The following is a 25,093-nucleotide window of genomic DNA, read 5'->3' as shown; positions in this document are numbered from 1 at the left end:
ATAAAATCGTTATAAACGTTGAATACGTTGTGAGATACTTCTATACTTCTAAAAACTCAGTGTTGGTGACTGCAAGATAATTAGTGCTGTCAGAAGGGGTCTTTGTAAGGTTCATCCTTACAAAGCCATTAAGTATCTGCTTTTTGCAGGTAAGTGTAAAGTGACTTGTCACTGTTTTCTAACTGGATAATAGATCTGTGGATGTCGTACTTTCCTGACACCACTGAGGACTCGAGGGTGTAGAACTGAACTTTCAGTCAATACGTGCCAGTGTCACTGGAAAAAGATGAACAGACAGTAATAAGGACGCCTCGCAGCTCGAGATACACCTGTGGAAGGCTTACGAACTTCGCTATTGCGAAGCTTTCAGTGGCAGAGAGTACGGTGAGAAAATCATTAAATAAAAAAATAAATAAAAACCTGCAAATCGACAGGTACATTTAAGTATCGGCAAGATTTAACTTCAGGGTTAAAAATAATGTCGGATTTATTTATATATTAGTTTATTGGTTTGCTCTAGCAGTTTATTTTGTAAACAATAAGAAAAGGAACTTGGAAATCAAAACAGAGATTTGATTTAGTCTATTTCTGATTCTTCTAAAAATCAGACAGCAGTGTACTGACTGATTATTTTTACCCTTGATCTTATTTTCAGATATTTCATGTGTAACTAGTGTGCCGCATTTCACAATTACCTCTATCTGTATAAAGCAAAAATATCATTTAGATTCCTAACACATAAATCAAATTGATGGTGAACGTAAAAGGTTTTCATGTTAAAATCATTTTACATTTTAGAATATGGCAATTTGAGGGGATTTGATAGCACCTTTTACAGTAGAAAACAATTATCTAATTATAAGTAATTTACTGATTCCTGATTAAGTAAAAACTCTTTACACTTCTGTTGGAGGGCTAGTAATCAAACCATGTTCTCTGCCATATATGTGACTGCACTCTTTCTTTACATCTGTTCTCTTCCTTAACTTGAAATATTTATAACGCCTAATTTAAACTCATTTAACATACAGTACATATGAATCTACTGCTTCTTTATATGGAAAAAATTGAAGTTGGGAGTGTTGTTAATGCCTGCAGCTTGTGCGCACACACTATCAACAATACTGAATATTTTAAATAGAAACTTTGCAATAAATAAGAGTTCCACGAATTTAATGCCGAAATATCTGTTTAGTGAAATCCTGAAATTACTTCACAACTACAAAAATTGATTAATTAATTCAATTTACCTTTCAGGGACAGAAAATATTTGCAGTTCAACTGCACATCGACCGTTGCGATTGGTTGATTGAGGAAAAGTTTTAAGGCTTGTAACTCAAAGCAAACAGAAAATTATAACATTACAGAGGATGCTTTAAGACATTTTGCTTTCTTTTATAAAGCGTTTTTAACAACCGAACAATAAATAATGTTCCATAACCTCTTTTATTACAAAAGAAGGCATGGACAGCGGCCTGTGTACTGTTGGAAAATACTGGCGAATTGCTTGTTGTAAGTATAGCGGCGTCGTCAGAAAAGTTTATGTTTTTATGTGACCTTTTTTTCTCAGCACTCAGTTGTGGTGGGGGGATTCTCCCCTGAATTAATTTTTACAGATGTTGTCATGAGGATTTATCCCTTCTCTGGTTTATCATCTCTGTAGCAGAAATTGTATTGTTTAGAGTCTAAAGGGGTTTGGGAGGGACATTCCTCACCACTGTTACAGGGATAATCGCAGGCAATTTCTCTCAAGTGAGTTTAGTTTGGAGTGTCTTCTAATATGGAAGGGGAAATATGACAATATATATTCAGCTTGCGCGTATGGTTTCCGATTAGAAGCTGAAACCCGTTGAGAACATACAGTACAATACCGATGGAAACGAAGGATGCTTTGAAAGTAATTGGGAATACATTATTTGCCATACTTTATACAGGGTTTTACAGGGTTTGGCAGTTCGGCTATTTGTTTATTAATAATTCTGTGATTCTCCATCTCGATATATTTAAATACAGTTGAGACTGGCTCTCTAATGTCTCTTGGCCTCTAAACTGTTTTGCTAATGAAGTACAGGCATGTCTGTTTTTATTGGCAAATTAATCATTTAGAATCTGTCTGTCGAGATGCTTATATATCTGTCTATCTAAAGTAGTTGTCATTTTTTTCTAAGAAAAAATAAAGTTTCTTTCCCTTCCAACTTGGACAGTATGCACACAAAATACGAGAGGTGCAAATTAATATTCAATAAGAAATTTGCATTTGCTATGGTTATTTTACAAAGCTGAAAATGTCTCGGACTTCATCTATATTAATCTGTAAATTAAGTAATTTCTAATGTAATTGATTTCTCAGGCATATATACAGTAGATGTGTATATTTACTGTTTGTACACAGTCTGTGGCAGCACTGTCCAGCTGTGATCCTGTAGGGTTGTTGTGTCTTCACATTATCTAGGTCTTTTCAAAGCAACAGCAGGTAGAAAGTTTGAGGAAGACTGTAAATTGGTCCAGTTAAACCAATAATGAGCTGATGTAGGTAATTAAGAACTAAGTTAGAATAAAAGCCTGCAGACACATCACCTCCCAGGGACTGAAGTTAGACCACCCTGGAATAAGGTGTCTACCACTATTTCTCTGTATACATCTGGAGCAGTGGGGATAGGGGTCTTTGATCATTGTGTGATATGGAAGAAAAAATTACTGCCCAGCATCTGGCACTGTTGTTGTACACCTGAATAGCTTCCGTAAAATATCCGTGCTGTAAAAATAGGTGCAAATAATGACACCCAAATAAACTAGTGATAAACTTAAAAACTAAACTATTGCCATTGTCACCAATAGATTACAGCAAAGAAGCATACTGTATGTTGACGTGCTGACCAAATCTTGCATGCAACTTTATGTGTAGTTAAAACATGTATTATTATAAATAATACACAAATCATAATTACAATATACATAAGCATCTATGAACACACATAGTGCGTGAGTGAGAGAGAAGCTTATACAAGTTATACAATACCTATGGATGCTGATTGACGAACATTAAATTTAAACATCAACATTACCAACAATGTTCACTGAACATCGTAGCTGAAAGATTTTTGCACATTGGTAGGGTATGAAACTCAGTGGTTATTTCTATACTGAAGCTTAAAAACTACCCCCTATTATAAACAAAGTGTCACTATGAATTTATTATTAAACCAAGGAAGTAGACAAGGTCTTTCCAGTGCACATATTCAGATGTCTATTTTGTATATCAGTGGCTCCGTCCCTCTTTCACTTGCAGGTTTGTGTTATAGCTGTAGTAATATTCACCTGATTATTTTATATTTTAGTAAAATCAATGCATGTAAAGAAAAGGTTTTGTTTGCAGTTCCACTGAGGTATTAGGATCTGCCGACTCTTGTATAAAATGTACTGATGAGACAGAAAATGCATTTTTAATTTCTTACTTAAGTTGGATTGCACACAATTATGTAACAAACATGAAATATCCAGCATCTGTTGTTGGTTCATATACATGATCTTGCAGTTTATAAAATCCAGAAAGCTTCAATCTGCTATGCTGTGCAGTGGGAGTCTGATTTTCCTGCTTAAAATGTATAAATATAAATTTAAAAATCATTTTAACTGTAGTGTCTTTTTTTCTGCTGTTTTAAGAACTGTTCTGTCAGATAATATTCTATATTTTTATTTAATGCATGTGCTTACAGTTGTTCAAAGTGTTCCTGCTATCTGCACAAGCTTAATACTCTTTGGTGGGGGGTTCCAAAAATGTTATGCAGCAAGTGTGGAAGATATTTAATATTCAAACCATAGTTTCAGTAAAATTATGCAGTTTAAATAAAACATTTTAAATAGGATTCTGTTAGAATAGCTGGGTCAAATTAAACCATTTTTAATTTTATTCACACCTTATCAGACCCTTTTTGTGAATAAAAGGAATAAGGTTAAGGTGTCTTTTTCACAGATTCAATCTATCTTGCTTGCTAATTAATGAGAATCTTGACAGCTCTTAACACTGTTTAAGCATGAGCAGTTTTTCACAGGAAATTAAAAACTGCACAGATCAGTGCTCCGTGATTATGAGGCAGAAGAAAACCACTTGAAATGAAAATTAAACTGAGCGGCAACTAGTCTGACACTAACCAACTTCCCCAGGTCAGATGTACTCTGGAAAAAAAAAACATGCAATGATTATGCCTGTAGTATGATTCACCCACAACTTCTCAAACTTTACTAAAAGTGTTGTTCAGCCTTGGTCCAGATTAAATTTAAATTTACTCTGCCAATTGCACTTTTAAGCACTTAATAGCTTCACGTGTTTTCCAAAATTGTGTTATATCAAATCCATGAATACCAACAATCAGACACAGTACTGTTTGCAAATTGTGATTTGCAGGGCAGTTTGATGTTTTCATGGAATCTGTGCTTTGTCTTAATGAACATTTAGACAGGTGAATTGTGCTAAAATCACAGTAAAGTGTATCTGAATATTGAAAGCATTATAAAGTACAGAAAGATATATTTAATCTTAATATAAGCAGTAGGAAATCAACGGAAAGCCAAGACAATGCATGGCACAAGCACTGCAGAATGTAAGAACGTACTGTTTATTATGGGTAATTTTCAGAAGGGTTATGATACTGTACATAAGATAAGACTGAGAACATCATAGGCCGCAGGTACCATATCAGTTTATGCTTGATGTTAATGCAAGTCATTTGGATATTCATTATGGCTGGCTTACAATAATAATACTGCAGAATATTGATGTGTTTTAAGTCCCTTAGAATCAGCAAAATCCTTTAAGCAGTTTTTTTTCCATAATCATCTATTACATGACTTCCTCTGGATGATGTACTGCAGAAATGTTTCACATGGCTTAGCATATGGGAACAATATCAAATCCTATAAATCTGTTTTACCAGTAAGCTCAAGTGCATAATAATTCTACATAAAAATAAGGGTTAAGGGCTTGCTGCAGTATCAGCTGCATCTAAGGGACTAACTGCTATACTAGCATGTCTGTTTTGTAGCATTCCGCTATTTTATTATTCACATGGAGAAAACTATTTACGTAATGCAATGTCATTCAATTTATGGCCTTGTGATTGATACAGGGTAAGCTTGTTTTATAGCATCTGATGTTCCGTTCAGCACTAACTCAGAAATCTCATCAGATGCACAGAATCAGTTGGGGGTTTGCAATCACTTTTTTTTCTTGTAGCCGGAACACGATGCACAATTTGTTTAACCATTGTCAAGATTGCTATCAGAACTGAATTGAAATCCTGGAAAAGGTTCTATCTATAGGAATGCATTTTTTGAAAGAGCATCTCTTTATAGTCATATTATGTAACCCTTTCAAACCATTTTTTACATTATTTGCTGTTAAGAATATTTAGTAGATCATCATGCATATTGCTATATTTTAAATATTTAAATATTTTCCTATATAATTGTAAAACTAGGATGCCCTTTGTTTGTTCAGCCTATTTTAAAATCACGTCCTTAAAAATAAAACCATGTCCTTTTTGTAGACAGTAATTATACCTTCTTTGGTGCTGTACTTTCTGTAACATAATGAATCATTCTTTCTGTCTGCTTTGGAAGTGCAACAGATCATAAAGTGTTGAAGAAAGCCTTGCAACTTGCCTGTTTTAAAATCCTTTCTAAACTCACCAGAAGCTGATATTTTTTGTTGGGAAGCTATAATTTTTTGTTGACAGATGATTGTGGTTTAATGAATGTCAGACAAAATTGCATTAGTATTGTGAAGACTCCATCTTTGATAAGTAGTGTAAAACAAATAAAGCAGGAAGTATCAGGTGTTGAAAAAATGATGGATTTACCTAATTTGTTTGGAATTTAAACATTTATAATACATCTTGTATTTACATGGTTTGTGTTCATGGTTTTATCATTTAGTGTATCCATTTGAGATAACCCCTTATGATATCAAGGTCTTGTATTTTGCAAGACTCTTCATGCTGTCTGCAAACAACAAACTACCTAGCTCTGTAGCAATAAATCTTTCTTGAAAACTCTGTCAGCGTCATAGGCTAACACATAGTAGTGTCAAATTACAGATGGCTTATGAGATGTAAACTTTTTTTTGCAAACACCTACAAAGATTTCTTCATAGTGCTTAGTGTTGTCCTATCATAAAAGGAAAATAATTACAAATTAAAAATCATTTCTTAAGCACAACTGGGATTACTTATTCCCCAAATTTTAATTGGCTCCCAGAACAATGACAGCTCTTAAAGGATGTCACTGAAACTTTGAACACACTGCTTTCTGAGTGATGAAATGATTCCTACTCACTTTTCCCCCACCTACTCAGTGGAAGCTGGTACAGCTCAACAATTAACCGTAAATAGTATTCATGCACAGCAAGGGAAAATAAAGAAGGACTTGTCACCATCAGTTATTTCTTGCACTTATTCAGCAGCTTTTGTTAGGGCTCATACTGTAATTAGTACAAAGGCTTTGTTTTCTAGTTCTGCCTGTATGTTCCTTTGGTGCCTCTTGACCAACACCCAGCCTGCATTCTTGTCACATTGAAATGCACATTGCGAACTTGAATTAATTAAAATTAATTCCACACAAAGCTGTACATAATGTGGTAATCTGCTCAGTACTGCATTGCTTTCCACCAGCAGGGTTATTTGCTTGCAGTGTAGAAAGTAATATCGAATGTGTATCTTATTTAACTTGCATTATACAGTACAACTCAAGCATAGTCACCTTTACAGTACATTTCAAGTTTGTGGTTGAGTACAGTATCTGTCCTACAGTTTGTTTTAAATACACAGAAAAAATAAGCTCAGCCTACTGTACATGAATCCCCTGTATGCTGTTCAATCCAATGGTTAATTAAAAGCGAGAAGCATAAACACTGTGTTTCATACCTCTGTTGATTGACTTGAGTGTCATATCTCTCCATGACCGAAAATCGGAGCAAAGAGGATTTGCCTCAGTCTGTGCTTTCCTAGCAGGAGGGGAGAGTACAGTATCATTCTATTGCACTGTGTCGCACTTTCCTCTCCTTTCCAGCGTCGACAACATATCTGCATGTGCTAGATTAGACACAATCACAGCGTGTGTAGATGTGCCTCGAGGTCCTTTTCATCAGCATTGTGTCTGTAATATTCCTGGGCCTTTTTTAAAAAAAATCAGGACTGAATCTCGTGCTTAGGGCTTTGCTAGTTATAGTTGGTCTCAGGACACCTCTGGAAAGATTTCCAGATTGTTATATTTGTAAGCACCAAAAAGCCAATTAAAGGCTTTCTAAGCATTGAAAGCAGCTACTGTACTTCAAACTTTTCCCATTGTTTTAACATGTCACTATCTTGGCAGTAAACCAGAATTAAAACATAGCACTAGGGCTGGGCGATAATTCGATAACGATAATTATCGCGATATAATTTTCCTCGATATAATTTTAACAAAAGTTCGATAAATGTTCGATATATAAGTTTATGCTTTGCGCATGATATGCACATGCACACGAAATACTGCGCAGTGCGCGTGCGTGTTGCAGACCGGGCAGCTAACGTGGTGTTGTTTACCCACACGGTGGTGGCTGACAGGATTGTAGTTAGAGTGGAGAAATGAGCGACACTAAACCAAATGTAGTGCTGCCAACGACCAGCTCGAAGGACGATGACATCGTCGACAGAAAAGGTCATTCAACTTCGGTAATTTGGAGATATTTTGGCTTTTTACGATCAAACATAAAACAGAGCACTTTAAACTTTGCAGTCTGTCTGAGCCATCTTCTATGTGTGTTTTATTACACTGCAGTATTTAATTTTTCTATTAAGATATTTATTTTGTAAATTTTACTCATGCATATTTTGACATAAAAAGACTTGAATACTCTCTACCTCAGATTTGTTTAATGTTTCTGCTGTTTGGCAAGTGTTTGTTGTGTTCTTAAAATAAAGAGTTGTTTAATTTACCAATTAACTGTCTGGTTTCTTCAACTTTCACTCAGGAGAAAAAATCTGCCTTTAAAGTTGAAAGAAATAATGATTTGACATTTATCGTGATAATTATCGATATCGACTGATATGAAAATTTTTATCGTGATAATGTGTTTGGCCATATTGCCCAGCCCTACATAGCACCCAAAGATAAAACAGAAAAGCAGAAAACCACTTGATTGTGCAGAAAGGAAAACAAATTAAAGAGTAAATGTTGATACATCATCAACACCTTCTGCTGGCTGCCCACCAACTAATGGCTAGTTTCTGAAGGTGCTGAGCAAAAACCACTGATGAACAGAGAGAAACAGTGGGTTTCCTCTAATTGCAAGGCCGTGAATGGAAACTCAATTCTGGACATCTGCTTGGGAGTAGACATGGAATGCCAGACTTGCTGAACATGGTTGAATAAACATGTCATTTACCAAAGGACAGTTAACTAGACAGCTGGAATATGCATGAAACCCAGTGGCTTGTGACTTTTCGTGGACCTGAGCAAAAATATCTTAGACATGTAATTGACTTAGACACTTTCCTGCCTAGGCTGCTTTACTTGAAAGAGAGAGGTGGAGCTTGGTGTGGTGTGTAGTTAGAGAAGGATTAATTTGGATTTGAATGTTGATTTTATTCCACTCGAGAAGAACTGGGGTTAATCTGAGTTTTTCTTTGAAGTACGTGCTTTCCAGATTGAGGAAAATATCTCTTTCCCTCTTCTTGTTCCTGTCTGGTAGTAAGGTGAAGTAAAAAGTAAAAGTAATTGTTTTTGACAGTTGTCTTGTTTCTTCCCACTTTTTACATCCTTTCCAAATCATTTCCCATGTTTCCACACACAGGCTGTGAACCCGTCTGTTGCTGGAACTTTATATCCCTATTCCGAGCTTGACTGTCATTCACATCCTAAAAAAAACGTTGTTTATACTGAAAATCACCCAATTAAAATTGGTATCATTTTCTTGCCAGCATTGACAAATAGCATCATGAATGAGCTAAATGCACCATCATGTGCTGCTGCTAAAGTACTACATGTAATTCTTTAGTTTGTGATTCACAGCTTGACAAATTTTTAATTGGTTGTAAGTCCGCTGCACTCACTTTGAAGATGTGAACAATGTAAAGAGATATTGTAGTCATGGTACTTAAACATTTATTGAGCAACTTTTTAAAGAATGTTTCTAGATTTTTCAGATATCTCGATACTTGAAACATGAGTTGCATGGTACCACAAACCTTTAACCATTAAGTCCTAGTCATTGAATCTTTTTCTACAAACATACAGTACTGTGACACTAAATCTATCCTACCTATACCCAGCTGAATATGAAAGTATATCAAGAACAAGCAATGTTACAAACGCTGGGAGGCCATTTGTTCCATCTTTCTCATTTCTTTAATAATAGTCTGAATCACATTCCCATCATGGGTTAAGGAATCCACAATGTTAAGACCCATGTTCTGGGCTCCCACGTTACCTTTGTCTCCTGTTCTTTGTCTTGAAAAGCCCTGAACTTAATTCCCTCTTATGTCCCTGGGTTGCCATTTTCAACATTAAAGAAATCCCCTGTTTCCGATTTCTGCAGTGTCTTTGAGGATTTTTAGTACTTGGATCGAGTACTTGGATCGAGTGCCCACATACTTTTCTCTGTTCCAGACCAAAAAGATTCAGTTCCCCTAATCTGTCCAAGTAGAACACAGCCTTCAAACTAGGAATTAGTCATGTCATGTAAGGATTACTTAACAGGAACAGGTTTCAAAATTTGATTTGGGCTGGGGGTTCTTTTTTATGAAATACAGACTCACTTCAAATCATCTGAAATAAATGTTTACCAGGTAAAAATAAGCTTGTCACTCACACCTGTCAGAATTCTGAATTCTATCCATTGCCAGGCAGTCACCTCTCTGGGAACAAAGAACAGTGCAGTTGTTTGTTTCAAAACTAGACCAAATAAATAAAAGCAAAAATTCAATCATATCCAGATGGGTATAGCAACAGAAACAATGGAACCAGCTTAGCATGGATTTCTCCTGCATATTTCCATTTCTTTAATGGTGGTACTTGAGGATAAAGTAGAAAAGATTTGTCATTTGTCTCAGACCTGAAAAATCTGTGAATCATGAATCCTCTGGGTCAGACAAAGGTCATTCATTTATGAATTTGCCTGGGACAAGGAGCAAATTTTCTGTATTTCAAACCAGGCTAGGTAGACTTGAAAGCAGCTTTACTTAATGAATATCAAGGCAATTACTAAGATTAGTGCAATGGTATGCGGTGCTGTGAGTGTGAAATTTAGGAGGAATTTACTGGTCTACAGAGATCTGCATGGAGTGCTAACACACAGAAGACATGATGGATGGATTAATACCCTCATTCATTTATTTCCTTTTATTAATTATATAATGATAGCATGCCCAAAGGGGTTGGGCAACCTGTTGACCTTGGACCCCTAGAGGTTTTTTTTCTTCTTACTAAGGAGTTTTTGGTTCCTCTCCTCCGTTGTCTTCTGGTCTTCTGTTCTTGTAAGGGATTCGGTAAGAGAAACCAGAACCAATTAATGAACCCACTTGCAGGAGCTGATAAACCCTAGCCGTGATCCAAAGAAAACAGTAGTCGAAGAAACAAGCCGAGAGTCCTAGGGGAAGCCAGAGATCCAAACAGGGAGTGAGTACCAAAGCCAAGCCGTGATCCGAAAAACCGTAGTCAAATGGGAAAAACCGTAGTCCGAAAACCAAGAGAAACACAAAGAGGAAGAAGGTGTAGCGCAACTAGGAAGCTCGAAAGGAAAACCGATACTGAGCAAGGAGGTAGGAAAAGACTGGTGTTTTAAGTACAAGATGAGACGGGGGTGTGGTTGTGAATATGTAAACTGATAGGTAGACTAATGAGGTGAGATTACGCCTTCTTCTGCCTCTTACGTTGCAGGGAGGCAGGGATCGTAACAGTTCCATATTGACAAAATATATGGTCACTTGCATTGTTAAGCGCCTTGGGGCAACCTTGTTGTGAAAGGCGCTATATAAAAATAAATTGAATTGAATTGAAAAAGGACTAGACAGCCTTTTGATATGTTTTAATTTTCTTTACACTGATCACTAGGAGACACTTCCGTATTAATGAGCTCAGTCTTGCCTCTGGAATCAGCTTCTGTCTGTCTTCTTTTTTTAGATGTGCTTAACACAAGCCACCAGGTTTAATTCAATTATAACATTGGACTTATACTGTTGCATGTCTCCAGAGGTGTGAATTAAAGCTTTGGTTTACACCACTGAGTCACCCTGACACAAGAAAAAAAATCATTAGACGCTTAATGCGGTAGCTGGTGTGGAGAAGCTTGTTTGTTGCGATTATGCTGTTTGTTTCATTGTTATTCTATGCTTTATTTTATTTTTTCAAAAAAAAAACACTATGGGGTATTTCATTTCAAGGCCAGTTCCAATAAGGTGCAGCATTTCAATGATTGTAGCTCTGTGTGAAACAATAAATGAGTAATGCTTTAAATGCATGAGCTGCAGTCAACATGCTGTTTACATGAAGATCAGACAGAGCTGTAAAGGGGTTTGAACAAGGAGACATGATCAGGGCAGGAGGAGTTCTCCAGGATCTGGACTGCTATGCTTGAAAGAAGAGCTAAAGTAGAGTCCGTACAGCACTACTGTATGTACCCTCAGGGTTAACGGACAACCTTTTTTTACCTCACGCTGATGTACAGTGTTCCGAAATTGCAGAAGAAACTGCTTCTGTGTTTGATAAAACGTGAGCTTTAGCGCATCTCCTCAGAGGCCAAGGCTAAATCTGTAGGATACAATCTGAAGCTTTGTGGAATTATGCTAATAGATGTAGCTTGAGGTGATAATATTTTATTGCATAGTTTGGATAAGTGCCATTAACAAAGGATTAGGACACAATCAATGTACTTTGCCACTTTGATGGGATTATTCACACTCAAATAAGAAGGTGCGTTTTGTGTCTCACAGCTACCTCCAACAAGATTCTAGAGCTCTGCTTCCTCCTCTATTTCTCTGTTTCTTCTCTGCTAAATGTAAATGCTGTACTGTTTTACTTTAAATTGGGAGCCCATCCAATTTACTTATAGTTTAATTTCTTGTACTGCAATTTATTATAGAATACATCTGATAACACAAGGAGGCTTTAAAACACAACATTTTTGCTTCCTATTATCATGTGTTGCGTTTTGATGCTTCTAAATAGTTTACCATTTATACAGTAGCAATCAGCAACAGAAGAAGAGTAAATTGTTGCAATGTATAATACATGGGGGAGGGGTGTTGGCAGAGTTGTGGGAAAACTTTTCTATTTCCATTTATTCTTTTTTCTCATTGTTTGTTGCCAAATTGTGACTTTAAAGTGAGTTTCTGGGAAACTTAATACTGCATATCCACATTTACTAACCCGCCCAGTATTTTCATTGCTGTCAGAAAGACTTGTGGGTTTGATTAGCAGAATTAAGAATGCAACAAAGGTTCCAAATGAGATTTTGGCCCATCTTGCTTGTTTGGCTGCTAGACGTTAAGTGATTCAAGTGTCTTATCCAACTGTTATGTGATAAATCCAATTTAGTCTGCTTCAGCAACATAATGTGGACTGCGTGTGACAGCCACCAGCCACCTTTAATGTAAAGAACTGCTTCCAGTTCTTGGTCTTAGCTCTTGATTCCCACGTATATCCCCATGTCTTTGTTGCAATGTTCATCATGCAGTAGTCCATTGAATTGGGTTTGTTAGCTGGAGAAGACATGAGGTTGGTTTTATTTTTAATTGTAGCTTGCTGGTGAGCTCAGAGGGCACTCTGCAGAGCTGAAGGTGCCATTCAGGAGTTGCAGAGAGAGACCTTTAAAACTGAATTTTTTATAGCTATCTCCCATAACACAATGAACTAAAGGAGCGACAAGTTGTAGCTTCCTGTCTAAGCAAATCTAATTCCCATCACTGTGAAAATTGACGAGTGAGAGAACAATGATATATCACAGAACCTAATGAATGTCAAAACGACAGTTAGTCTGCTCAGTATCTTTTTCATTCTGTGGCTTTATAGGCTGATGTCTGAAGTGGACAAAGCACTATAGGCTGTTTTGCCTCTGATTTGCGATCCCAGCTGGGCCAGTCATAGCATGAATTTTAATCATGTTCACGATAAACCCCATAATGATGTCCTCCACTGTGATGATCAACCTCGGCTTTGTTTTATTTCACCAGACTAGCAAAGAGAATCTTAAGAATGAATTGATTTTTAAATAAGCATATATTTAGCTCTTAGCACTGGCAGTACATATTAGGTTGCGTTGTGCTGCAAACAAAGTATTTTAATTGATCTTGCTGATAAATAATGAAGGTAGGCCTTGCTTCTGGTAATTCAAGGTCACTGTGCAACTGCCATTTCAATCTGAAGCCCTTCACTTACTTAAAGGGACCACTGAGCCTTGAAAGTTTATCATAGAAAAGATGAAATTTTCTATGTACTGTAAATAATAGATTCATTTCATTTCATTTACTACACTGTTGGAGGAATATTTGATAGAGAAATATGATTGAGTATTTTTTTCTCAAACTGTCAATCTTGTCTTTGAGAAGGGCTACACACATCCTTTAAACTGAAGAGAGATACACTTAAAATGCATTCATCCTTTTTATAACCAGCACAACACAGAATTACAGTATTTCTAAGCATCTCAGCACTGCAGTGTTCCTTAGAAAAAGGAGAAGGAAGGACCTACCATGCATTGAAGGTGGAACAGAACCAATACTGTCTGTACTTACAGACAGTGCAGATTGGGCCAGTAGTACAGACATCAGTGGTTTGAGCCATTAACTGTCATGAATCTCTAAGGTGCAAAAGCCAGTTGTTTTGCTGTCTCTAGGCCAGCTGGTTTTGAGTCAGTCAGGGTGTCCCCAGCTTGCTGTGCGATAGCGTAACAGTGTAACAGCGACATCTGTGGCTTGTCCAGGGCCTGTCATATGGCAGTGTTACTGATGACAGCTGTAAACTATACCCACAGGTGAAATTTGATTTTGAATGATTTTGACTTTCGTAGATAGCTCCTACTTTGCACTTTCTCCCATGACATCTGTAAGGTTTTCCATTGCACAGGTCCATAGAAAACTTAATTAGTCTGGGAGAAAGACTCTGGATGAGGCATATGTTTAACAATAATTCTAGAGTCATTAGAAATACAGTTACCTCAAAATGTAGTCAAGTTCTTGGGGATTTTAAACTGAAAGCTGATTTGAAAGGAAACCTGGATTTTTATGACAATACATTATTTCTCAATACAAACAAATTGGATACTACAGACAGGAATGACTTTCAATATTGTGTATGTAAAATATTGTCAAAAATAATTATCTTAATTCAAAGTGCTTGATGTCAATTTAATCATACCCCAGCAATCTGTATGTCATGAACCCTCCATTAGCTTTGATATTCTTCAAGAATGTATTTTCTGTAAGCTGTTTGAAATCTCTTAAACCTCTCGTGAAGGATAAACAACCACTCCATCAAGCTGAACCTCTCCAGCTTTTCCAGGTTGTGCTGCAACCACTTGTGATCTGCTCTCTTCAGTTCATTAATATTCTGCTAAATGACAAATCAGGAAAACTGATTTCTGTGATCTCTTAGGCATTTAGCATTTGAGTTTGATATGGGATTTGAACTGTTATGTTGTTTCTGTTTACAAAAAAATATGACTGATTCACATGTGGGGTACAGAAATAGTTCATGTGCTTTGTATTTCCTCTATTTGTTTCACTGGGCTTTTGAATGCTTTTAAAAGTTTTGGAATGGGAAGGTAGTTCACTTTGAGAATGTCCATATTGTTTAAAATGCATAGATTCCACAAAGGGACAAGTTATACAATGTAAATTTTGCATTCAAAACTTAAGGATTCTCTGTACATTTTTCAGTTTCTGTGCTTTTTGCAGGAGACACAATTAAATCAAGAAAAATTATTTTGATATTCTTCTGCTATTTGCCAAATGTAAATTAGGTATTACCTGTAGCCTTTGGCTGTGTGTCTCTGTAGCCATTCTTTAAGCCTCCTCTTAAATCTAGTTGGCAGTGAGTTCTCTTTCTGTTGTTCTGAATGTTTACCTGGGATAAACTAAGGAAAACCTCAAGGCTTTAGCATGAAACTGGCATATTAATTAACCAACTAAAGTAACAAGGACACAGAAATAGTATTTCTGTCACAGATTGATGTATCAGAAGGATACATTTCTAAAAACCTGACCTCGTTGCTTTTTTGGAGGTGGCATTGTCTTGAAGCTGGGAGTATGCCTGGGAGAAGGCAATTGAATCCTGGATATAAGATACTCAATGATGAGAACATACCACAGTGATCATGAATTTAGAGCTGGCTACTATACATATATTGTGTGGGTTATATGTGTAGTACTGCAGAGCATTGATTATGTATATACAGTAGTAGCTCTAATTTTTCTGTGGTAATTCTGATCTACAACTGATTTTTTATGTGATCCTAAACCAAACAATGTAAAAAAAGAGAGACCTGAACTAAAGCATTATATATTTTTATATTAAACAGTACTGTGGTAATTAGATGAGCATGGCAAACAGATATAGACATATTCGAGAAGAAGTGACACATCTTTGCACACATTATTGTCATTCAGTAAAGTAATTTTAAAATAGAAATTATTTTTTGTTGGTGTATGTTGAAGAAGTAGGTTTTATATTGTGTCAGAGATTAGCTTTTGTTTTATACTCTTTAAAGGAAAAGTTTTGATTGTGACAAGTTTTGTTTTAGAGCTGTCCTTGATCTTTGAGGATGAGGATTCATTGCAAAGGTACTTTGTATTTCATTCATTCATTCTTTCATTGCAACGGTACTTTGCAGTGGTTTTCTGGTTTACTACTTAATCCACAGCCTCACATAAAAATGTGATTGTGGTTCTTTCTGGTGCTTTTGTCTTTCTAATGAATCCATGTACTTTTTACTGTCTACGTACAGTAGGTGCATTGAACTCTAGTAGCAGGGATAAAGTAATAAAAGTAGTACATGCAAAGTCCACAAGTCTTCTAAAAGACTCAAAATATAATACATAACTCGGTTAGAGTCAGTTCACAAGGTACAACATGGTTTTCAGTTATTAACATTTTGTTAAGTACTGTGATATGTCAGTTATTAATTAATAAATTAAGACAACCTACTAAAACCTTGTAAGCTGCAATGTGACATCTCCTGTCTTCTCCTTCATTTCCAGTCTAATCATTGCTTTAGTAGCAATTGCAGATCACTGGACTTCTATCAGTATGACAGTCTGAATCCTTAAGTGAAAGTACATTTTTATAGATTTGTTTCTTTCCTGATCATATGTGATATTTTATACTGGTTATACAGCCTTAAAGAAGCTGCTCATTATGTAGTATATTGTATCTGTGTTTTTTCACTCATTTGTTTTACTTAATTTTATCATGTACTGTACATTTTTATATTTTACATTTATTTTTGTATATGGCATGGTGGTGGCACCGTAGTTAGCATTGACCTCATAACAGCATTGCATCACTAGGGCCCTAAGTTCAAATCTGGATCTGGGCTGGTATCTGTATGTTCTTTCTGTGCTCATGTGAGTTTCCTCCTGGTGCCCTGGCTTCCTCCCACAGTCCAGAGACATACTGGTGTGTTAATTGGCTTCTGGGAAAACTGACCCTGGTGTGTGTTTTTGGTCTTTGTGTCGGCCCTGTGATGGACTGGGGTCCCATCAAAGGTGATCCTTGCCTTACGCCTGTCATTTTCTGTATTGGGTCTGGCTGCCCTGCAGCCCTGTATTGGAAGAAGCCTTTAGAAAATAGATGGATGGATGCGGATTTAGATTGCTAAAAAACTAGTTGGTTAATTGATTTCAGTTTAGGAGGATGTTATGAGTACAGAGAGGAGTGCTCACTCCCAAATTAGCACAGGTGAGATGCTGGATGGAGAAAATACCAGAGAAATGAGGGACATCATATGAAAAGTAATGAGTCACAATGATGGCTGAGAAGCAAATAAAATATGAATGAGAAAGAGAGATATAAAGTTTTTTTTATTAGCCCTTACTGCTGCACTGTTCTCTGGCAGTCTGTTAGCTTGTGTTTTTAATTTGATGGCAATTTTATTATCGTGGTAATTCTGTAGTCACTTTACTGTACACGCAAAGAAAACCTGCTCTTACTGCTTGCTTTTAACCATCTTATTTGAAATGTGCTAATTATACCTTCATTTTATTGCTCTCATTTTCACAGTCTTGCTCATTGCAAAATGTAATAATGAAATTAAAATAAAAAATAAGTAATTGTAAAGAGTTTTTCTTAATGCTCTAATGATTTTCCTCTTCCAGTGACTGGTGTTGTACTGAAATTAATGTATAGAACAACAATGAAGGATAAAGCAGGGATTTTACAAGGTTCCTTCAAATTTTAAGTGATTATTGTTAGTTTGATATGTGGTAAAATGTTTTACAGAATATTTATACACTTTAAGGTGGTTTAACTCATTAAAACAAGTTATAACAGAAGCAACACAGGATGATTTAGATCAGTGGTTACTGCAGCCAGCACCCCTTTGGTTCTCAAAATATGTTATCACACCTCTTATCAAAAATCATTGAAGTAGGTCAGTTCTTTAAACAATATCAAAACTATAGAATGAAAGAGATAGCATTGTATATTTAATTTAGTTTTGTTGTAAAATAAGAATACATGAAAAACATACTTTTTAAACATTTAAACACCTAGTTCTGAAAAAAAAGATGTATACACAAGTGCTTAATTTGTGTTTTCAGTATTGTACCTTCTAAAAACATTTGGCATTTATTGCACCCCCAGAAAAGTTATCTTGCACCCCCAGGGAGTATGTGCACCCCAGCTTAAGAACTGATTTAGATGTTTAGCAATTAGCTATAATCAACAGCACTTAACTATGTCCAGTGGAGGAAATGTAGAGTAACCCTTACCCGTAGTACAAGTGTTCCATTGCACCAAGACTTACCCAATACCTTACCTTGACCTTATAGATAGTAGTCTGCGACTTACATTAATTACTTTAATTGGTCCTTTTACCCTTGACATATTAAATCTCTTATATACAGTATGTAATTAATTTACATAATATACAGTAAAGGTTTATTTCAAAGGAAAAGAAAAGAGATGCAACTGCGGAGCCTTCTTCAGGTGCCAGGTGTCAAGTCTTCAGGAGCCTGAAGAAGGCTCCACAGCTGAAATGTTGCATCTCTTTTCTTTTCCTTTCAGTGTGAAATAAACCTCTACTTACTCCTTTGCAGCCTATTCATGCTCATGCAGATACCTACTTGAACCTATGCAGTGATGTATTGTATATACATACAAAATAATACAAACAACCAAAAATATAGTACACCGCAGTAAAATCACAATGAAAGAATGACGGAATGAAAGGGTGGGATAATGATATAACCACAAAATATGCAGTATTAAACCACTTTACCATGGTAATTTTTAACAATTGTCTTTGATATTAAGTAGCATCTATAGTGTGCAGAGATACTTCTCCCATCAGCTGACCTATTAAATGCTTTTCAATTCAAGTTACAGCTGCATGAACCATCTACTGTGTGTTTTGAATGGAAATGCCTAAGAACAATAAGCTAGAATATTTTAAATTAATTTATTTGTATTAGAATGAAATTGACTGAGATCATTTAGATTTAAAAATATGAGAACTGCTGTTAGAGATTGTATTTATCACTGTTATGTCTGGCCAGGGAGGAGAATGTGTTTTTCTTGCATATATTCATGATTTCAAGTCTTATCTGCTAGGCCTAATGAGCCATGAAACATGTTTTTAATTAACTCTCTATTTTTCACTTCCATGCATCATTGGTGAAAGAATATGCAATATATAAAAATGCAATAATCATTGTTATTACACTTGGCTCAATGAAATGAAGTGCTTAGAAGCCCTTTCACTCTCACAAAAATATAAAGAGATTAGGTCACATCTTTGGAGTCATATCTACTTTGGCAGAGGAATTGAGGAATTCACAGCTGAGAGATATTATCTGCTGGGGGCTCTAAAGAGCAAAGGTCTGATAATGAGAATAATAATAATAATAATAATAATAATAATAATAATAATAATAATAATAATAATAATAATAATAATAATTCCTTACACTTATAGAGCGCTTTTCTGGCCACTCCACTGAAAGCGCCTTACAGGTAATGGGGATCCCCTCCACCACCACCAATGTCCAGCATCCACCCGGATGATGCGACGGCAGCCATAGTGCACCAGAACACTCACCACACACCAGCTATCAGTGGGGAGGAGAGCAGAGTAATAAAGCCAATTCATAGAGGGGGATTATTAGGAGACCATGACTGGTAAGGGCCAATGGGAATGGCTTCAGTGGGTTGCCAGTTGTGAGTTGCAGGGTGATATGGCTGCTGGCCAGTTGGTTCTGGATGGCCATTCCCTGGATGATGTATATTTTCAGTCTTTGACATAAGTTATGGGCTGACTAGTTCAAAACATTTCTTGAGCATTACTAATGCAAAAAGGCCAGATATCTCAGGCATAATGAATTTGTCATATGCACAAAACTATTGCAAGTTCTGAGACACCAAATAGGATCTGCTAACCTCTGTCCAGAAGTTCTAGAGAAGCATGGTTCTTTGTTTGCTCATAAAGCTGTGTGCCAGGAAATTTTCTCCATTATTTTCATGGCATGGAATGTGTTACATTTGCTCCTCTTTGTACTCATTATCTCTATGTGTGTAACTTATCACTGATCTATCGACCTGAAATATACAGTATAAGCACATGATTTACCTCAAAAACAGGAACATTTCTAGTCCAGACAAAATTTCAACCTCGTAATCAGTTATATTTGAAATGGCAAATAATACAAAATAAGATCAATGTGCATGTTCTCCCTCAATCAAACCTTTTTATGTTCTACCAACACAGAAAACAAATAACTGAAGAATGATTTTGTGTGGTTCAATGTCGGGTAGGACACATACTGTATATGAATTTAGAAGCATGTCTTAACTCCGATCTTTTCAGCCACTTCAGTGAAATGTATAAAGGACAAATGACCCTTTTTTTAGAAAAGGTTGATATGCCATTGATATGAAAGCTTTTGTTTGCTACTACAATGAGCACTGCTTCTATATTTTGAAACATGTACAGTAGTATTCATTTTTAGATTATCCTGGTTTGAAACAGTTCTGTTCCTTTCTATCAATTGCTTGTGCCTGTTTTCTGTCCAAACACATTTTCACCTGTGCAATCAGGTTCTTAGTTCTTTGATTTTCTTGTACTTCTGTTTGTTTTACCGTTGGCTGCTGTTCTTTGAAGAGCAGCTGACTTGTTTCAACAGTACAGATCTCACCTGCCCATCAACAGCCTTCCACTATCACAGATTGATCTCCAGAAACAATCAGGCTTTCATTTCAAGTAGATGCTTTCTTTTGTTGTGATTTAGTTTTACACTGTTGCAATATTAGATAAAAAAAGATTTGTTGGTGATAGCCTTGGAGCTGGGCCAAAATAAAACAGACTTCTTTGATTTTTTTTCTGACTCTCTTTAGATGGTACTAGGGTCTGTTGGTTATCATGAGGACCTGTGACAAAAAAATCCTGGGATTTATGTCTTTGATAATGCTGCTTCTAGTGCAGGTGGCGTTTTCTTTCAGCAATTATTTTATAAGAACACTCTGTCTGAATCAGTCAAAACAGATGTCTCATCTTCAAAAGCAATAATTTACAATTATCACCTGACATTTAATATATGATTATACTGAAATGTCAGATACAAGTTATTCTTAAACTGCTGCTTTAATTATGTTTTTTAGACATAAAGAAATTAGGGATATTTTTTTAAATCTCGATAAAGTCAGAAGAGAAAAGGAGCAACGTTCATATTTTCTGATACACATATATCAGAGAGACAGTGTGGCAGCTCTGTTTTCTCTGGGGGTGATGCATTTTTAATAAGCACAGCTCATGAAAAGGTCATTAAAACAAAGTTGCAGCTTTTACAGAAAGAAATCGTCTTCTTTGAGCATTTCTGTCTTCGTAATCTTTTGTTTACTTTTTTGACATGGTTAAAAGAAAAAAAATCAGTTGACAGCAACTATACCAGGATAAATAAACACCCAATTCAAACATTCCTGCCTATATGGTGTTTTTTTTTTTCAATTTTGAATTGCCAATTATTTTTCTCTTTATCCTCTCCCAAATTCTGTTGCCTGCCTATCAGCTCAGCTAACAGCCAGAAGCATCGTACAAGCACAGCAGGCATGAAGGCAATGCCTGCCTTCCTTTGAAATGTGCACTTTTACACACTCCATGTCCTACGTTGCCCTGCAGGAATGTTAGTGTTAGTTAGGAGTGATGCAGCTTGTATTGACAGCACTGCAATCTCACAAACCTTTAACAGGAGACAGAGGCTGCCATTGTGTTGCAAGTAGGGAATATCCTGGCCAGCACAACCACAGAGACAACTGGTTACTGCACATCACTGCTGGGTTAATCCCAGTGTTCTAATAGTATAGCCCAGATTTAAACAGGTGATGTCTGGATTATGGGATTCATCCATGATTCCAACTGGCTTTGCTGCTATGACCGCTGAGGAGATCACCATTCAGCTTTTACAGGTTTAAAATAAAGGAATATCAAGCAGATGTGTAGCTAGGGTTTTTATAATGTATCTTTTTTTGGTACATGAAACAGAAAACAGAACTGGTTTTAGTTCATGATTTGTGCACAGGTTCTATTAAGCAGATTTTGAAATGCATTTATGTATTTTTTTGCCCAGGAGTAAATAATAGCAGCCATACTGCTTATTGTTTTTCTTTGTTCTCATTAATTGTTCAATACATTATGCACATGCGGGAAATTCTATTGAACATTAGAGTTTAAAAATGAAAATGCAAATGAGTTTTGACTCTGTATCAAGCTGATCATTTGAAAATGAGGCAACAGCTTGGCTGCTGCTTCTCCTACTGGTTTCTGAGCTGTGTTGGACAGCTGTGGAAGTTACAAACGGAATAATGGATACCTGTGAGAGAACTGTAACAAAGGAACTCACTGAAGGGAGCTGCATTGTCATCAGAAGGCATCATACTCCTGGTTTATTAAGGTCAATGAGAGCCTGTGAATGAATGACTTCCCACTGTGACCTGTTCTCAGATATGCAATTTCTCCTATGAAAAAAAGTATTAATGTTCCATTGGGTTTTTTTAACACATACAGACTGGCTTTGTAGAAATTCTTGTTGGGAATCTTTTCATGCTTTGACATTTCTTCTTTCCCTGAAACCTGTGCTTCGAAAGAATGAGTGTAGAACTAGACTTTTTTCTCTCTTGAAGTCATTTTGAAAAGCGATATGGAGTTATAATGGTGTGATATCCATCCTTATTAGGCTCAGTGAACACAATAGACATGAATCATGTTGGAGGTAAAAAAATTAGTTAGAACACATTAACTACCTGTGGTGATTCACAATGTCATAATGTTACAATAACATAACTCTTTAGGGGCATATACCAGAGGTTATGTACCAAACTGTATGTTAGAGTCAAATACAAAAAGTTTGTCATGTTGAAAGCGAAGATTTATAACCTACCTAAAAATGAATCTCATTAGAAGTGGAGTGATGATACAGGGTGACAGAAATTGGAGAGGTTCAGATACACAAAGATAAATTAACAATCGGTAATGAACATACAGTATGGGATTTATCCTGTTTGTTATTATCAAGAACATACTGGAATGGCACTATGCCAGTTCTCTATATTAGCTGTGCCATAATACTCTGATTTAAGATCAAGCAAAGAATTAAGTTCTCTCAGAGGTCAGATATTGTGCAGGCAGGCACCAAACATGTTTCCTCCCTCACTGTCCCATAAATAATAGCAAATAAATCTGTGATGAGCTGTAAATTCTCACAGCAAGATATTAGAGCTATCCTGGTGTGAAATGTAGACAGTTTTATAAGAAAGAAGAGATATTGCACTCACAGTGATAGAAGTCACATTCTTAACGTCTTATAAGCATGTGGCTCATGTCATTATTTTTATAAAGGGCTTCCTTCCCCTGCTTGACAGTAAACTACTGGAATGTGCTATAAGATATGTGAAAATGCAGTTTGCTTTATACATCAGTAATTAGTTCCTTTGATTTTCTAGACAGCCCCTAAACATTTTATCTCCCTTTTTCTTTTCTTGTAAGTAGAACCTAGTCTTTTTATCCTTTGAAATAGCGATATTAGAAATTGTTATCAATTTTAAAAGACAGGATTGCTTATTTTCGACGGTTACTATCAATTAAACACAAAAACAGAAAACAGCAATAGATTAATATGACATAATGGAAACACAGGAGGAGTTTACCCAATTCTTTGCATGAAAGGAATCAGATTTGCTAAATACAGTATCTCTGTCTTTCAGTATTATGTCTTTCTGAATCAGTCTAAAAAGAAGATTGATATTTTTTAGTCTGTTTCAGAATCACGGTTGTGATGGTTGGATGTATAGTAGTGTTTGAGATTTTAGCCAGAATTTTTTAGCCTTTATACTAGTTTAGAACTACTATATCTTACACAGCACACTATTGAGATGGTTTTGTTGCCATCTATTTACATCCCAGCTTGACCTACTACGGATTTTTAAATCCAATCTCTTTTGGAATTCATCCAGGGGTAGGATTTGTATTAGTAATATGAGTATTTTTTTCTTTGTAAAAAATAACTTTTCACCAGCAAGTTAACACATTCATATTTTTGGAAGTTCTACATACTGTACATACAAGTTCTATAAATATTGACTCTTTTTGTGTGAAAGCAAAATAGAAGGGCAGAGCAACAAAGATATTTTATCAGATTTCTGGGCCTGAAGGCTTTTAGCTTTTAGCTCAAAGATGAGAGAAAATTCTAAATTAATACAATGGAAGACACATTGTTAATAAAAACTTATAATAAGGGTTAATTTAAACTGTTCACATAGTATCATATGAAGGCTGTTTAAATGCACTAATGGCCTTATTTTTCAATTATTAATATTCCCTAATGAATATATTTTTTAAATGAGCAATGTAAAATAAATCAAATATTATACTGCCTTGTTACTGTTTACTTGTGATTATCACATACAGTCCTGTATATTTAATTGGTACATTAGATATTTCTGGCAAGTGGTTTCTATGTTTTCATGTACTTTTTATTAGTTCTCAATTCACATTCAACAATCGGAATTAATACTTTGATTTTGTTATTTGAGCTCCTAAGCCATCTAGTTAAAATAAGCATTTAAATAAGTAAATGCAGCACTGAATGGGCTTTGCTTAGTGGGTTTTCACAGAATGTGTGTTTTTAGCTACAGTGAAGAAATCAGATTGTAATGTTCAATATTGTAAATCAGTTTCATTGCTTTTGTTTTTTAGGGTGTAATAATGGAAAGCCTGGAAGTTTTATCAACTATATATATTAATTTTACTAAATATCACAGGTCACCTCTAAAATGTTGAATGGGGAAGCTGTCCCTTACATTTTACTAACATGTTGATTAGTTGTGTTCTTTAAATCTAGTTGAGCCCTAGAAATCAAAATGATTACATAGGACCCATATAGATAATCAAAATTGCTACTGTATGACAATTATTGTGACAGTGCAAGGTCTTCTTGTATTTTCTGTAGTCCCCTCTGAGGAAAAAGGAAAGTAACTGCATCATTTGTCAAAATTTATAGGTAAATGAGTAAATGGAAAAAAAAAACGTTGTGAAGAAAAGTCTTTCATCACAGCAGTGATACAGCTGAATGCATGATTGTGCTTTGCAGTTCAAGCCCACCTGCTGTTTAACATAGCATGAATTAAGCACCAGCTAAGTGTGTTGAATCCTGAGTGCCACATTGGACCAGAGAGGTACAATATCTACCAGAAAACAAACTTCATTTTTCAAAGGGAATACTAAGCTGAAGTAATGTTTTCAGAAAAAACTCAAATGAATACGATTATGGAGTATTACAAAGAATTTGCCTAAAAATTTAGAACATACACTCAAGAATATGAAGTAGAAACATTAAAATGAGGAACTCATACCAAA

The 25,093-nt window shown here is 35.8% G+C and overlaps 1 protein-coding gene across 1 annotated transcript in view; it reads left to right on the top strand.

The window, feature by feature from the left end:
* hs3st4 (heparan sulfate (glucosamine) 3-O-sulfotransferase 4) overlaps positions 1–25,093 on the top strand; it is a 128,883-nt gene that overhangs the window by 2,025 nt on the left and 101,765 nt on the right. The gene's annotated exons all lie outside the window — the stretch shown is intronic.

The sequence above is a fragment of the Lepisosteus platostomus genome, chromosome 19 (assembly GCF_059453375.1).
Source record: "Lepisosteus platostomus isolate fLepPlt1 chromosome 19, fLepPlt1.hap1, whole genome shotgun sequence".
In the NCBI taxonomy this organism is placed as follows: Eukaryota; Metazoa; Chordata; class Actinopteri; order Semionotiformes; family Lepisosteidae; genus Lepisosteus; species Lepisosteus platostomus.
The sequence above is the reverse complement of the archived record's forward strand: the minus strand, read 5'-3'. Positions and strand labels throughout refer to the sequence as shown.